The sequence below is a fragment of the Schistocerca nitens genome, chromosome 1 (genome assembly GCF_023898315.1).
Source record: "Schistocerca nitens isolate TAMUIC-IGC-003100 chromosome 1, iqSchNite1.1, whole genome shotgun sequence".
In the NCBI taxonomy this organism is placed as follows: Eukaryota; Metazoa; Arthropoda; class Insecta; order Orthoptera; family Acrididae; genus Schistocerca; species Schistocerca nitens.
In genome coordinates, this window is record NC_064614.1 from 864,518,475 (window position 1) to 864,530,485 (window position 12,011).

Consider the following 12,011-nt stretch of genomic DNA (forward strand, 5'->3'; position numbering starts at 1 on the left):
ACATCATTATAGATAACTGCATCATCTGTGAATCTCTGAGGTTACTGCTAACTACAAGATCATTAATATACAAAATGAACACCAAGGGTCCCAACACAATTCCCAGGGCTACACCCGACATTGCTTCTAATTTGTCAATAACTTTCCATTCAAGATAACACATTGTGTCCTACCTACCGGAAGAACCTAAACCCAGTCACAAATTTCACTTGATACATTATTTGATAATAAGCATAGGTGTAGTATTGAATCAAATGTTCCTCAAAAATTGAGAAATGCTGCGTCTACTGATCCATGGCTTTCAGGATCTCATGTGAAAAAAGTGAGAGTTGGGTTCCACATGATTAATATTTTCAGAATATTTCCATTATCATCAGCACTTAGGAGACCATTTTGTTTGAGATACCTAATTATGTTTTACATATTGGATATTGGACAGTAGGATATTGGCAGGATATTGGACAGTAGTTTTTTGGATCACTTCTGTTACCCTTCTTGAATACAGGTGTGATCCATGCTTTCTTCCAACTACCGGACACAGTCCCAATCCCTAATTATCCATGGTACATCATGGTTAAAAGAGGGGCTAACTCAGCCGCAAATTTGGTATAGAATTTGATGGTGATTCCTTTGAGGCCTGGAGCTTTGTTCGGTTTGAGTAATTACAGTTATGAACACCAACAATGTACCACTAAGAGTCTTCACATATCAACATATGAAGTAATCGGTTAGATAAAAAGTCTATTCAGTGGCACAACACACACATAAAAGAAGGTTATAGTTAGGCAAGTTTTTGGAGCCAGTGGCTCCTCCTTCAGGCAGAAGGGTTGAAGGGGAAGTACGAGGCATATAGGAAAAGGACTGAAGAGATCCAGGAAAAGGGGTAGATTTTGGAAATGGATCAGGGGAGACTTACCGGACAGGATGAGAAGGAAGAACTCGTTGTTGGGGACTGCACTGGATGAGATCTGAAAACCTAAGAGCTGAAATTGGAAGACAGGCCAACATGCAAGACAGAGATTACTGCTAAAACATCATGTAAGAGTTAATAAGAGCGAAAAGCTAGGTGCACTGTACACAACAGAGACATAGAGAGGGGGGGGGGGGGGCAGGGGGGAGTGAAAAGACAGGTAAGAAAATGAAAAATGTAGAAAACTAAAATGGAGTGAAGAAAGGAGTAGTTACTGTGAAGAAATGCTGAGATGGAAGAAATTAATGTAAATTAAGGTCATGTGGGTGGTGAGAACCAAGGACATGCTGTAGCACTACTTCCACCTGCGGAGGTCTCAGAAACTGGTGTCTGAGGAAGAATCCAGATGGCGCATGTGGTGAAACAGGCACATAGGTCACAGTTGCATGTTGTAGAGAGTGCTCTGCAACAGGATGTTGTGTGTTGCCAGTAAACACCCTCTGTCTATGCCCATTCATCCTAACTGATAATTTGGTGGTAGCTGTGCCGATATAAAAGGCCGAACAGTGTTTACATAACAGCTGGTGTATGACATGTGTTGTTTCACAGTTGACTCTCCCTTTGATAAAATATGTTTTGCCAGTTACAGGGCTGGTATAGGTGGTGATAGGAGGCTGCATAGGGAAAGTCTTGCAGCAGGGACAGTCACAGCGGTAGGAGCCATAGGGTATGGAGATGGGTGCAGAAGGAACATAGGATCTGACAAGAATACTGCGGAGATTGGGAGGGTGAGAAAAAGCTATTGTAGGTGTGGTGAGCAAAATCTCAGACAGAATGGACCTCATTTTAGGGCATGATTTTAAGAAATCATGGCTTGTCAAAGTAGTTGATTAATACATTCAAGACCAGGATAATACTGTCACTGGAGTTGATTTTTGGAGGGATCAGCAGTACCAGGACTGGATGTGATGGCCCAGGAAATCTGCTTTTGAAATAGGTTGGTGGGTTAATTATGTTCGGTGAAGGCTGAGGTGAGAATGGTGGTGTATTGCTGTAAAGAGTCTGCATCCAAACAAATACGTTTTCCTCTAATGCCAAGGCGGTATGGGAGGGAATGTTTGACCTGGAAAGGATGGCAGCTGTCAAAATATAAGTAATGTTGTTTGTTAGTAGGTTTGATGTGGACAGAAGTGTGTAGCTGTTATTTGGTGAGGATGAGATCAGCATCAAGGAAAGTGGGATGGGATTTGGAGTAGGACCGTGTGAAATTTAATAGAGAGAAGGTATTCAGATATTCCAGGAATTGTAACATGTCGGCCTCACCATGAGTCCATATGGTAAACATGTCATCAATGTATCTAAACCACACACACACACACACACACAAATATATATATATATAAAAAAACAAAGATGATGTGACTTACCGAATGAAAGTGCTGGCAGGTCGACAGACACACAAACATACACACAAAATTCAAGCTTTCGCAACAAACTGTTGCCTCATCAGGAAAGAGGAAGGGAGAGGGAAAGACGAAAGGATGTGGGTTTTAAGGGAGAGGGTAAGGAGACATTCCAATCCCGGGAGCGGAAAGACTTACCTTAGGGGGAAAAAAGGACGGGTATACACTCGCACACACACACATATCCATCCCCACATATATAGGGTCTGTATATGTGTAGATGGATATGTGTGTGTGTGCGCGAGTGTATACCCGTCCTTTTTTCCCCCTAAAGTAAGTCTTTCCGCTCCTGGGATTGGAATGACTCCTTACCCTCTCCCTTAAAACCCACATCCTTTCGTCTTTCCCTCTCCTTCCCTCTTTCCTGATGAGGCAACAGTTTGTTGCGAAAGCTTGAATTTTGTGCGTATGTTTGTGTGTCTGTCGACCTGCCAGCACTTTCATTTGGTAAGTCACATCATCTTTGTTTTTAGATATATTTTTCCTACGTGGAATGTTTCCGAGAGAGAGAGAGAGAGAGAGAGAGAGAGAGAGAGAGAGAGAGAGAGAGAGAGAGAGAGAGAAACATTCCACGTGGGAAAAATATATCTAAAAACAAAGATGATGTGACTTACCGAACAAAAGTGCTGGCAGGTCGATAGACACACAAACACCCACACAAAATTCAAGCTTTCGCAACAAACTGTTGCCTCATCAGGAAAGAGGGAAGGAGAGGGAAAGACGAAAGGATGTGGGTTTTAGGGGAGAGGGTAAGGAGTCATTCCAATCCCAGGAGCGGAAAGACTTACCTTAGGGGGGAAAAAGGACGGGTATACACTCGCGCACACACACACATATCCATCCACACATATACAGACACAAGCAGACATATTTAAAGACAAAGAGTTTGGGCAGAGATGTCAGTCGAGGCAGAAGTGAAGAGGCAAAGATGATGTTGAATGACAGGTGAGGTATGAGTGGCGGCAACTTGAAATTAGCGGAGATTGAGGCCTGGTGGGTAACGGGAAGAGAGGATATATTGAAGAGCAAGTTCCCATCTCCGGAGTTCGGATAGGTTGGTGTTGGTGGGAAGTATCCAGAAAACCCGGACGGTGTAACACTGTGCCAAGATGTGCTGGCCATGCACCAAGGCATGTTTAGCCACAGGGTGATCCTCATTACCAACAAACACTGTCTGCCTGTGTCCATTCATGCGAATGGACAGTTTGTTGCTGGTCATTCCCACATAGAATGCATCACAGTGTAGGCAGGTCAGTTGGTAAATCACGTGGGTGCTTTCACATGTGGCTCTGCCTTTGATTGTGTACATCTTCCGGGTTACAGGACTGGAGTAGGTGGTGGTGGGAGGGTGCATGGGACAGGTTTTACACCAGGGGCGGTTACAAGGATAGGAGCCAGAGGGTAGGGAAGGTGGTTTGGGGATTTCATAGGGATGAACTAACAGGTTACGAAGGTTAGGTGGACGGCGGAAAGACACTCTTGGTGGAGTGGGGAGGATTTCATGAAGGATGGATCTCATTTCAGGGCAGGATTTGAGGAAGTCGTATCCCTGCTGGAGAGCCACATTCAGAGTCTGGTCCAGTCCCGGAAAGTATCCTGTCACAAGTGGGGCACTTTTGTGGTTCTTCTGTGGGGGATTCTGGGTTCGAGGGGATGAGGAGGTGGCTCTGGTTATTTGCTTCTGTACCAGGTCGGGAGGGTAGTTGCGAGATGCGAAAGCTGTTGTCAGGTTGTGGGTGTAATGGTTCAGGGATTCCGGACTGGAGCAGATTCGTTTGCTACGAAGACCTAGGCTGTAGGGAAGGGACCGTTTGATGTGGAATGGGTGGCAGCTGTCATAATGGAGGTACTGTTGCTTGTTGGTGGGTTTGATGTGGACGGACGTGTGAAGCTGGCCATTGGACAGGTGGAGGTCAACGTCAAGGAAAGTGGCATGGGATTTGGAGTAGGACCAGGTGAATCTGATGGAACCAAAGGAGTTGAGGTTGGAGAGGAAATTCTGGAGTTCTTCTTCACTGTGAGTCCAGATCATGAAGATGTCATCAATAAATCTGTACCAAACTTTGGGTTGGCAGGCTTGGGTAACCAAGAAGGCTTCCTCTAAGCGACCCATGAATAGGTTGGCGTACGAGGGGGCCATCCTGGTACCCATGGCTGTTCCCTTTAGTTGTTGGTATGTCTGGCCTTCAAAAGTGAAGAAGTTGTGGGTCAGGATGAAGCTGGCTAAGGTGATGAGGAAAGAGGTTTTAGGTAGGGTGGCAGGTGATCGGCGTGAAAGGAAATGCTCCATTGCAGCGAGGCCCTGGACGTGCGGAATATTTGAGTATAAGGAAGTGGCATCAATGGTTACAAGGATGGTTTCCGGGGGTAACAGATTGGGTAAGGATTCCAGGCGTTCGAGAAAGTGGTTGGTGTCTTTGATGAAGGATGGGAGACTGCATGTAATGGGTTGAAGGTGTTGATCTATGTAGGCAGAGATACGTTCTGTGGGGGCTTGGTAACCAGCTACAATGGGGCGGCCGGGATGATTGGGTTTGTGGATTTTAGGAAGAAGGTAGAAGGTAGGGGTGCGGGGTGTCGGTGGGGTCAGGAGGTTGATGGAGTCAGGTGAAAGGTTTTGCAGGGGGCCTAAGGTTCTGAGGATTCCTTGAAGCTCCGCCTGGACATCGGGAATGGGGTTACCTTGGCAAACTTTGTATGTGGTGTTGTCTGAAAGCTTACGCAGTCCCTCAGCCACATACTCCCGACGATCAAGTACCACGGTCGTGGAACCCTTGTCCGCCGGAAGAATGATGATGGATCGGTCAGCCTTCAGATCACGGATAGCCTGGGCTTCAGCAGTGGTGATGTTGGGAGTAGGATTAAGGTTTTTTAAGAAGGATTGAGATGCAAGGCTGGAAGTCAGAAATTCCTGGAAGGTTTGGAGAGGGTGATTTTGAGGAAGAGGAGGTGGGTCCCGCTGCGACGGAGGACGGAACTGTTCCAGGCAGGGTTCAATTTGGATGGTGTCTCAGGGAGTTGGATCATTAGGAGTAGGATTAGGATCATTTTTCTTCGTGGCAAAGTGATATTTCCAGCAGAGAGCACGAGTGTAGGACAGTAAATCTTTGACGAGGACTGTTTGGTTGAATCTGGGAGTGGGGCTGAAGGTGAGGCCTTTGGATAGGACAGAGGTTTCGGATTGGGAGAGAGGTATGGAGGAAAGGTTAACTACTGAATTAGGGTGTTGTGGTTCCAGATTGTGTTGATTGGAATTTTGAGGTTTTGGAGGGAGTGGAGCTGGAAGTGGGAGATTGAGTAGATGGGAGAGACTGGGTTTGTGTGCAATGAGAGGAGGTTGAGGTTTGCTGGAAAGGTTGTGAAGGGTGAGTGACTTGCCTTTCCGGAGGTGGGAAACCAGGAGATTGGATAGTTTTTTGAGGTGGAGGGTGGCATGCTGTTCTAATTTACGGTTGGCCTGTAGGAGGATGCTCTGAACAGCCGGTGTGGATGTGGGAGAGGAAAGATTAAGGACTTTTATTAAGGATAGGAGTTGACGGGTGTGTTCATTGGCTGAGCTGATGTGTAGGTGAAGGATTAGGTGGGTGAGGGCAATGGATTGTTCGTTTTGGAACTGGTATAGGGACTGATGGAAAGAGGGGTTGCAGCCAGAGATGGGAACTTTAAGTGTGAGGCCTTTGGGGGTAATGCCAAATGTCAGACAAGCCTGATAAAATAGAATATGGGAGCGTAATCGGGCTAGGGCGAAGGCATGTTTGCGGAGGGAATGTAAATAAAACTTAATGGGGTCGTTGTGGGGGTGCTGTGAGGGTGACATGGTATTAGAAGGTGGAAAGTGTAAAATGAGGCTGAAATGAAAATGAAAATAAAAATATATGGGGAGAGATAAAGGTGAACTGGAAAGTAACTGGAGATCTGGTGTGAAAAAAGGCGAGAAGGTGTTGGTTACAGCTGGGCTATGTTGGACTTGGGTTGGTGGACAACGATGTGCACAAAGGTTAGGTGGTTGTTTTGCTGCCAAAACACGTTGAAGGACGGAGAAATTCGGGAAAATTTCGAAAAACTGCGTGTAATATATTAAAAGGAGTGGTTTTGTGGTGGCAGATTATGAAAATGAGGCTAAATATTGTCTGACGAAGAAATAATGACGTTAAAACCTATGGGAAGCGGATAAAAATTATCAGTGATGTGCGAAAAACGGAAATGGAAATAAAGCGAAAGATATTAGAACTAGCCGAAATGGTTGTTTAAAAGGTGAAAGGAACTGTTTGTGAACTAGAAATGGTGGATTTTATAGCGGCGGTAGTGTTGAAAGCGGCAAAAAAAATTTTTTGGTTATGGTTTGGAAGTGGGTTACGTATTATTGAGTATATATAGGCGGCATAAAATTGTATAGCAGATTACGGTAAAAAGGAGAAGGTGAATACAAAGTGAAACTACTGGCAAAAACAGAAAGAGAAAATAAGACGACAGAAAAGATTTAGAAATGCAACAGTGACAATAACAAACGTGATTGTTGGGTTCAAATTACTGATATCAATATAATAGAGGGAAACATTCCACGTGGGAAAAATATATCTAAAAACAAAGATGATGTGACTTACCGAACGAAAAGGCTGGCAGGTCGATAGACACACAAACAAACACAAAATTCAAGCTTTCGCAACAAACAGTTGCCTCATCAGGAAAGAGGGAAGGAGAGGGAAAGACGAAAGGATGTGGGTTTTAGGGGAGAGGGTAAGGAGTCACTCCAATCCCAGGAGCGGAAAGACTTACCTTAGGGGGAAAAAAGGACGAGTATACACTCGCACACACACACACACATATCCATCCACACATATACAGACACAAGCAGACATCTCACAAGCAGACATATTTATAGACAAAGAGTTTGGGCAGAGATGTCAGTCGAGGCAGAAGTGAAGAGGCAAAGATGATGTTGAATGACAGTTTATGAGTGGCGGCAACTTGAAATTAGCGGAGATTGAGGCCTGGTGGGTAATGGGAAGAGAGGATATATTGAAGAGCAAGTTCCCATCTCCGGAGTTCGGATAGGTTGGTGTTGGTGGGAAGTATCCAGATAACCCGGACGGTGTAACACTGTGCCAAGATGTGCTGGCCATGCACCAAGGCATGTTTAGCCACAGGGTGATCCTCATTACCAACAAACACTGTCTGCCTGTGTCCATTCATGCGAATGGACAGTTTGTTGCTGGTCATTCCCACATAGAATGCATCACAGTGTAGGCAGGTCAGTTGGTAAATCACGTGGGTGCTTTCACATGTGGCTCTGCCTTTGATCGTGTACACCTTCCGGGTTACAGGACTGGAGTAGGTGGTGGTGGGAGGGTGCATGGGACAGGTTTTACACCGGGGGCGGTTACAAGGATAGGAGCCAGAGGGTAGGGAAGGTGGTTTGGGGATTTCATAGGGATGAACTAACAGGTTACGAAGGTTAGGTGGACGGCGGAAAGACACTCTTGGTGGAGTGGGGAGGATTTCATGAAGGATGGATCTCATTTCAGGGCAGGATTTGAGGAAGTCGTATCCCTGCTGGAGAGCCACATTCAGAGTCTGGTCCAGTCCCGGAAAGTATCCTGTCACAAGTGGGGCACTTTTGTGGTTCTGTGGGGGATTCTGGGTCCGAGGGGATGAGGAGGTGGCTCTGGTTATTTGCTTCTGTACCAGGTCGGGAGGGTAGTTGCGAGATGAGAAAGCTGTTGTCAGGTTGTGGGTGTACTGGTTCAGGGATTCCGGACTGGAACAGATTCGTTTGCCACGAAGACCTTGGCTGTAGGGAAGGGACCGTTTGATGTGGATTGGGTGGCAGCTGTCATAATGGAGGTACTGTTGCTTGTTGGTGGGTTTGATGTGGACGGACGTGTGAAGCTGGCCATTGGACAGGTGGAGGTCAACGTCAAGGAAAGTGGCATGGGATTTAGAGTAGGACCAGGTGAATCTGATGGAACCAAAGGAGTTGAGGTTGGAGAGGAAATTCTGGAGTTCTTCTTCACTGTGAGTCCAGATCATGAAGATGTCATCAATAAATCTGTACCAAACTTTGGGTTGGCAGGCCTGGGTAACCAAGAAGGCTTCCTCTAAGCGACCCATGAATAGGTTGGCGTACGAGGGGGCCATCCTGGTACCCATGGCTGTTCCCTTTAGTTGCTGGTATGTCTGGCCTTCAAAAGTGAAGAAGTTGTGGGTCAGGATGAAGCTGGCTAAGGTGATGAGGAAAGAGGTTTTAGGTAGGGTGGCAGGTGATCGGCGTGAAAGGAAATGCTCCATTGCAGCGAGGCCCTGGACGTGCGGAATATTTGTGTATAAGGAAGTGGCATCAATGGTTACAAGGATGGTTTCCGGGGGTAACAGATTGGGTAAGGATTCCAGGCGTTCGAGAAAGTGGTTGGTGTCTTTGATGAAGGATGGGAGACTGCATGTAATGGGTTGAAGTCATCCTGACCCACAACAGCTTCACACGTCCGTCCACATCAAACCCACCAACAAGCAACAGTACCTCCATTATGACAGCTGCCACCCATTCCACATCAAACGGTCCCTTACCTACAGCCTAGGTCTTCGTGGCAAACGAATCTACTCCAGTCCGGAATCCCTGAACCATTACACCCACAACCTGACAACAGCTTTCGCATCTCACAACTACCCTCCCGACCTGGTACAGAAGCAAATAACCAGAGCCACCTCCTCATCCCCTCAAACCCAGAATCCCCCACAGAAGAACCACAAAAGTGCCCCACTTGTGACAGGATACTTTCCGGGACTGGACCAGACTCTGAATGTGGCTCTCCAGCAGGGATACGACTTCCTCAAATCCTGCCCTGAAATGAGATCCATCCTTCATGAAATCCTCCCCACTCCACCAAGAGTGTCTTTCCGCCGTCCACCTAACCTTCGTAACCTGTTAGTTCATCCCTATGAAATCCCCAAACCACCTTCCCTACCCTCTGGCTCCTATCCTTGTAACCGCCCCCGGTGTAAAACCTGTCCCATGCACCCTCCCACCACCACCTACTCCAGTCCTGTAACCCGGAAGGTGTACACGATCAAAGGCAGAGCCACATGTGAAAGCACCCACGTGATTTACCAACTGACCTGCCTACACTGTGATGCATTCTATGTGGGAATGACCAGCAACAAACTGTCCATTCGCATGAATGGACACAGGCAGACAGTGTTTGTTGGTAATGAGGATCACCCTGTGGCTAAACATGCCTTGGTGCACGGCCAGCACATCTTGGCACAGTGTTACACCGTCCGGGTTATCTGGATATTTCCCACCAACACCAACCTATCCGAACTCTGGAGATGGGAACTTGCTCTTCAATATATCCTCTCTTCCTGTTACCCACCAGGCCTCAATCTCCTCTAATTTCAAGTTGCCGCCACTCATACCTCACCTGTCATTCAACATCATCTTTGCCTCTTCACTTCTGCCTCGACTGACATCTCTGCCCAAACTCTTTGTCTTTAAATATGTCTGCTTGTGTCTGTATATGTGTGGATGGATATGTGGGTGTGTGCGAGTGTATACCCGTCCTTTTTTCCCCCTAAGGTAAGTCTTTCCGCTCCCGGGATTGGAATGACTCCTTACCCTCTGCCCTTAAAACCCACATCCTTTCGTCTTTCCCTCTCCTTCCCTCTTTCCTGATGAGGCAACAGTTTGTTGCGAAAGCTTGAATTTTGTGTGTTTGTTTGTGTGTCTATCGACCTGCCAGTGCTTTCGTTCGGTAAGTCACATCATCTTTGTTTTTTGTTTTTTGATATATTTTTCCCACGTGGAATGTTTCCCTCTATATATATATATATATATATATATATATATATATATGTGTGTGTGTGTGTGTGTGTGTGTGTGTGTGTGTGTGTGTGTGTGTGTGTGTGTGTGTGTATATATATATATATATATATATATATATATATATATATATAAACAAAGATGATGTGACTTACCAAATGAAAGCGCTGGCAGGTCGATAGACACACAAACAAACACAAACATACACACAAAATTCAAGCTTTCGCAACAAACTGTTGCCTCATCAGGAAAGAGGGAAGGAGAGGGAAAGACGAAAGGATGTGGGTTTTAAGGGAGAGGGTAAGGAGTCATTCCAATCCCGGGAGCAGAAAGACTTACCTTAGGTGGATGGATATGTGTGTGTGTGTGCGAGTGTATACCCGTCCTTTTTTTCCCCTAAGGTAAGTCTTTCCGCTCCCGGGATTGGAATGACTCCTTACCCTCTCCCTTAAAACCCACATCCTTTCGGCTTTCCCTCTCCTTCCCTTGTTTGTGTGTCTATCGACCTGCCAGCGCTTTCGTTTGGTAAGTCACATCATCTTTGTTTTTAGATATACACTCCTGGAAATGGAAATAAGAACACATTGACACCGGTGTGTCAGACCCACCATCCGGACACTGTGAGAGGGCTGTACAAGCAATGATCACACGCACGGCACAGCGGACACACCAGGAACCGCGGTGTTGGCCGTCGAATGGCGCTAGCTGCGCAGCATTTGTGCACCGCCGCCGTCAGTGTCAGCCAGTTTGCTGTGGCATACGGAGCTCCATCACAGTCTTTAACACTGGTAGCATGCTGCGACAGCATGGACGTGAACCGTATGTGCAGTTGACGGACTTTGAACGAGGGCGTATAGTGGGCATGCGGGAGGCCGGGTGGACGTACCGCCGAATTGCTCAACACGTGGGGCGTGAGGTCTCCACAGTACATCGATGTTGTCGCCAGTGGTCGGCGGAAGGTGCACTTGCCCGTCGACCTGGGACCGGACCGCAGCGACGCACGGATGCACGCCAAGACCGTAGGATCCTACGCAGTGACGTAGGGGACCGCACCGCCACTTCCCAGCAAATTAGGGACACTGTTGCTCCTGGGGTATCGGCGAGGACCATTCGCAACCGTCTCCATGAAGCTGGGCTACGGTCCCGCACACCGTTAGGCCGTCTTCCGCTCACACCCCAACATCGTGCAGCCCGCCTCCAGTGGTGTCGCGACAGGCGTAAATGGAGGGACGAATGGAGACGTGTCGTCTTCAGCGATGAGAGTCACTTCTGCCTTGGGGCCAATGATGGTCGTATGCGTGTTTGGCGCCGTGCAAGTGAGCGCCACAATCAGGACTGCATACGACCGAGGCACACAGGGCCAACACCCGGCACCATGGTGTGGGGAGCGATCTCCTACACTGGCCGTACACCACTGGTGATCGTCAAGGGGACACTGAATAGTGCACGGTACATCCAAACCGTCGTCGAACCCATCGTTCTACCATTCCTAGACCGGCAAGGGAACTTGCTGTTCCAACAGGACAATGCACGTCCGCATGTATCCTGTGCCACCCAACGTGCTCTAGAAGGTGTAAGTCAACTACCCTGGCCAGCAAGATCTCCGGATCTGTCCCCCATTGAGCATGTTTGGGACTGGATGAAGCATCGTCTCACGCGGTCTGCACGTCCAGCACGAACGCTGGTCCAACTGAGGCGCCAGGTGGAAATGGCATGGCAAGCCATTCCACAGGACTACATCCAGCATCTCTACGACCGTCTCCATGGGAGAATAGCAGCCTGCATTGCTGCGAAAGGTGGATATACACTGTACTAGTGCCGA